Source organism: Silene latifolia, chromosome Y (genome assembly GCF_048544455.1).
Source record: "Silene latifolia isolate original U9 population chromosome Y, ASM4854445v1, whole genome shotgun sequence".
NCBI classification, from domain to species: Eukaryota; Viridiplantae; Streptophyta; class Magnoliopsida; order Caryophyllales; family Caryophyllaceae; genus Silene; species Silene latifolia.
This window is the reverse complement of record NC_133538.1, coordinates 33409634-33415246: the sequence shown is the minus strand read 5'-3', so window position 1 is coordinate 33415246 and position 5613 is coordinate 33409634. Positions and strand designations below refer to the sequence as shown.

Genomic DNA, 5613 nt, shown 5'->3' with positions numbered 1-5613 from the left:
TTAAAAACACCTTTTTGCGCTGTTATAATGGCCATTTCGAACCTCGGTCTGTCGCCGACCGTTGCTTTTCAACCCGCCTTTCTAGGTCGTCGTAATGACGATTTTCAAACCCGGTTTTTATAACCATTTCAACACGCCTTTCTAGGCCGTCGTAATGACGATTTTTAAACCCGGTTTTATAACCATTTCAACACGCCTTTCTAGGCCGTCATAATGACGATTTTCAAACCCGGTTTTTGTAACCATTTCAACACGACTTTCTAGGCCGTCGTAATAACGATTTTCAAACCCGGTTTTTACAACCATTTCAAAATCACCTTTTTACGCCGTTATAATCGCCGCGTCTAGACACGGATTTTAACTCGTTTCACGCCAACAATGGCTCTTTCAAAACCCGAGAAAAGCACACACCCTTTTCTCAAGACACTTTCGAACATTTCAAACCCCGATTTTCAAAATATACAATTTTGAATTTCAAAAACCGTCATGGGAAACAATACATTGTTTTCCGAAGCGACTCAGACTCAAAATCGTCTTTCGCAAACAAACTTAAGACAACCCTTTCAACTAACCGACTTGCGGAGATCCCTATCTTCGGAAGCCGTCCATAAAGCGACAAACGAAACTTTTTTGAAAATTTCTATTTTCGAAAACTTCAGTCTACCATTCCGATTCCACCTCATGTCTATCGAGTCAAAATAAACGTACTTATGGGTCTTTTCTTATGAGTCGTCTCACCACGAGACTCGTCCAATGGTGTCACGCCGCTATGTTGGACGCGTGTCAAAAGTTCGGTCAACACCGTCACGTCATAAATCGAGTCAGCACCGAGGTACCACACACGGTCACCCTCGTCTTGTTGAGTCTGATCTTTGTCCCATCCTTTATGTTGTCTGCGTTCAGTCTTCGAACCGTGTCGGATTGAGTTGAAATGTTAGCCATTTCTCTGCCTCAGAACCATGGCCCCGTCTTCAACTTTGTCCAACAACAACACACTACAACGAAAACGCGGGAAACAGACGGAAAAATTAAGGCCATACTGACGGCATTTCCGTCGGTATTTCAATTTACTGACGGAAATTCCGTCAGGAATGAGGGTCAGCTTATTTCGTCAGTAAAATACCTGTACTGACGGAATTTCCGTCAGTCTACCAAAATACTGACGGATCTTTGACGGAAAATCCGTCTTTATTTCTAGGTCAAAAGTGACGGAAACTCCGTCAGTTTTTTGCATTACTGACGGCATTTCCGTCAGTGTTATCTGACACGTGGCATTCCACGTAATTTTCTGAAATCACATTAAAAGAGGGTAGTGACGAAATTTCCGTCAGTATTTTCTTTTTACTCACGGAAATTCCGTCCATTGCTAGACACGTGGCAGATCAGTCTAGTTGATAAAATGACATTAAAAAGAGGGCAGTGACGGAATTTCCGTCAGTATTTTCTTTTTACTGACGAAAATTCCGTCAGGTGCTAGACACGTGGCACTTTTTTAATTAATTAGTGGGAAAATGATGGGGAAAAAAGGATTGACGGAAATTCCGTCGGTTTTCTAAATTAATGACGGAATTTCCGTCAAATTTATTAAAAACGGGAATGGAAACAAAGACTCTTTGCCCGCCACGATCGTTTTTGCATCGTTTCAAATCTGTTCTTTGCCCACGATGCCTATTTGCATCGTTTCCAATATAACCAAAACCTGCAAAACACATCCAATCGTCGACCGCCAAGCGGGAATCCATTTTCACGTCGACCGCTAATGCGGGAATCAATAGACAACAAAATAGAAGGGAACGGAAATTGTTTTACATAAAAACATAGTCAAATTTGTACATTGTCTTACAAATTAAACACGAAAGAGAATTGTCTTACCATGTCTTTCATACTCCCTACTAGACGACAATACTAACTAAACTAAAGTTCTAACCTAAAGGCTCTAACCTAAAGGCTCTAACTTAAAGGCTCTAAGTTATTATAGGCTCCATAAAACTACCAGTACCTTCAAACCCATCATCACCACCCCCAAAGTCATCCCGTCTATGTGGAGTAGGAAATTGTGAACACGTGTTTGGGGGTTGAGATGCTTGCATATCAGCCCAAGCCTTTCTCATTGCCGCCATTTCTTTAGCCTGTTCACGAACCTGTCTTTCAAGAGCAACTCGAGCGGCTCGCTCATCATTCATTTGGGTGGAAAGCTGTGAAATCATGCTAGGAGCATAAGACAAAGACCGTCGGCCAGCTTTGTTAGGAGGAAGATCATACCATATTTGGGCCCCTGTATCTCCGGTCCCAAACATCCGGTTCTTCTCGTCAAAGCCTCCTAAAGCCTTGTAGTAGGCCTGAATCTCGTCGGGAGACTGTCCAGGTGGCAATGGCTGACTCATCTCCGCTTGGAAATCACGCTGAAAAATTAGAAAATCGTCAGAAATGATATATATATATATATATACCTATCTTTATAAGAAAGAGATTATCGTTCTTTGTAATAAAAATAAATATTAAATTAAATACAAGAATTTACCTCAATATCAGCCGCTCGAGGGTTAACCCACTCGCCCTTCTTATTTTTCTTCGTCTTCATGAACATCTTGTGGGGGGTGCCCTCTTGACCCTGAAATTAGTATGGAAACAAGTAAAATCAAGTATATATTTGTCAATCATATATATTAACCACTTTTTAAAAGCAATATAAACAATACTTACCAATTCCTTGAAAGCATCGGAGCAACTCTTCCGACCAAGAGTGTGGGTGCCCAATGCTTTCCCATCTTTCCCACCCGACTTCCTATTTGCCGTGTTGATTTTCGAATGTTTGGCAAAAGTAGGATCATTTGGCCTATTCCTAAGGTTCTCCAACCAAGTAGCAGGCACCCACTTTGGCGGTTTCTTGTTATATTTTAGTCCATTAATAAGAGTGGTAATCCGCCTCGTTACCCTCTTTGCCACTCGGGAATAGGATCATACTCAGGATCGATGGATCTTACATGACTCTGTTTCAAAAACAAATGTGAAATTAGTTATATAAAACTTATGAAAATTCTTATAAACTTAAGAAAATTATTATTGAAAAACATAATTACCGCAAAGTAACTCCACATCTTCTGACGCTGTGCGTTACTCGCTTCACCCCACCTAGTGAAGTACTCATCTCCTGTGTTACGGGTGAACGACCAAGTACCATATTTCTTGATTGGTTCGTCATCCCACCTGAAAAATACACAAATATTTTAAATTAAAACTGTAAATGTTAAGTTTTTTAAAAATTAAAAAATTAACATAAACTTACCAAAAATGATCTGGCCGAGCACGGGCCGCTGAGAGAGTCACCTGCATGTTCTCCTGTCTTCGTGATGGAGGTTCAGGATCTTCCTCATCCTCAACCTCGTCGTCCTGCCGATTCTGTTGAGATGCATTTGCGTTACTATTGCTCCCAATCAAACGGCGGAAAATGTTCGGCATAATCACTGCATCAAAACAATTCAAATTGTTAGTTCAAAGAAAAAATCGTTAGTTCAAAACATCCATTTCTGCAGGGTATATATAAACATTTGAAACAAACACTAACAATGGAAAACTGTGAACAAATTACCACTTGCCTCTTCTTTAATGCATTTTATTTGCTGAATTGAGAGGTTTCTTATGACCAAACCTTGGAAATTGAAACACACTATTGATGTTAAGCTAAAACGACATGTATAAAACAAAAAACCAAATAGGCTAGAACGACAAGTAATAAAAAACGGAGGGCAAATTTTATTGAATGTTTAATAATTGTACAATTACAACTAGTCCTCCTCACTATCACTATCACTACAAATCAAAACAGGTTCATCTTCTGAAAAAAGCACTCCTACTTCTTCCTCTGATTCCTCATTTTCGTATCTAATAAGTTCTTCAACTTCATCTTCATCCCCTTCTTCTCCGATGTCTCTGTCATATTCCCCTTAACCTCTTTCCACTGTCACTTCGTATACATCTTCATCCTCTATATCTTCCAACAAAATCGGTGAAATTGAGTGATCATTTACAACCACATCTTCTTGAAAGACACTTTCTTCAATAGGAGCATCAACTTGTGATCTTGCCTTGGTTTTAAAAGCTCGGACCACTTTGAATACCTTGATTACCTTTCTTAATGGTTGGATAAGGAGCATAACAAACTTGATCGACTTGAAAAGCTGCCACAAATGGGTTATGTCCACGAAGTTTCTTTTTCTCGTTTACATCTACAAGTCCATAAACCTTATGCATACTAAGTCCTTGTGGGGAATTATCAAGCCAATCACATTTAAACAATATAACCCTATAAACCCTTTGCTCGGCATAATAAGAAAGCTCAATTACTTCATTTAGGGTTCCATAGTAGTCCAACCCTTCAGTTGAATTCACAGAAACCCCATTGCTTAACGTAGACTTCGAAACATCAACTCCCTCCTTATAAGCTCGAAACTTATAGCCGTTGATGGAATACCATCTCCAAGACTTCACCATGTTACTAGGACCCAATGCTAAAGCTATTATTAGACGATACTTAAATCTATGAACCTATGAATAAAAAAATGTTAATTAAGTTGTTATATTTTTTTCAATATCTAATAAGAAATCTAAATGTATAGTTTAATTTCAAAGAAAATGTATCATCACTTACTTGATTTCGGAACCATTTCGGAAAAAGTTTCTCATGTGATGCCCAAACATCATCAGAGGATGTGACATCAGGAAAATTGATTTTGATATGTGCCTCAAATTCCCTATAAGTAGGGAAAGCATGTTTTAGTTATGTATTAATTACCTATAAATTCGATCTAATTTGATAATTAAAAAACAATTGAGTAATGATGAAGTATTAACTTACTTTTCATAAGTATCTAAAAAATCTCCACAGTTCCTTAGCACATAAAAATGAGCTTCTTCATACTCTTTCTCAGTTAAGTACCTCTGTATACATTTTCCGGTTGTAGTTCCCATGTCATCATTGAATAACTCAGTTAACTTAGATTTCAACTGGTCATCGGAATTTACACCAACATCTAAGTCTTTTGCTTTTGTGTCAATGTGATCTTCGAAATAAAAAGAACAGAAATTTGAAATTTCCTCTAACAAAAAAGCGTTGCATATTGAACCCTCCACCCGAGCTTTGTTGCCAATCTTTTTTTTTATATGATTAAGAAATCTCTCAAATGGATACATCCATCGATATTGAACAGGTCCTCCAACTTTCGCTTCATAAGGTAGGTGAAGAGGCAAATGCTCCATGGAATTGAAAAAAGACGGGGGAAATATCTTCTCTAACTTACATATTATCTCCGCAATGTTTGACTCCAGACGTTCCATAGAATCAACTCTAATCATAGAAGTACACAGGTCTCTAAAAAATTGGTTTATCTCAGTTATTGCATTCCAAGGACCTGTCGGGAGCAACTCTTTCAAGGCAACGGGAGTATGTCATTCCATAAATACATGACAATCATGACTTTTCATGGAATGTAACACCATCTTTTTATGGTCAACACACCGACTCAAATCTGAAGCATAACCATCCGGGAATTTTAAGTTAGCAACCCAGTCAGATAAAGCCTTTTTCTCCGCGTTTGATAAAACAAACCTAGATGA

At 38.5% G+C, this 5613-nt stretch overlaps 1 long non-coding RNA gene across 1 annotated transcript; it reads right to left on the bottom strand.

Annotated features, from left to right (window-relative positions):
- Positions 1-2950: 2950 nt before the first annotated feature.
- On the bottom strand, positions 2951-3384 carry LOC141626504 (uncharacterized). Its single transcript, XR_012536084.1, has 3 exons — positions 3287-3384; positions 3081-3207; positions 2951-2990 (listed from the first exon to the last, which is right to left on the bottom strand). It is a non-coding gene; the product is annotated as an uncharacterized LOC141626504 (long non-coding RNA).
- Between the last annotated feature and the right edge of the window lie 2229 nt (positions 3385-5613).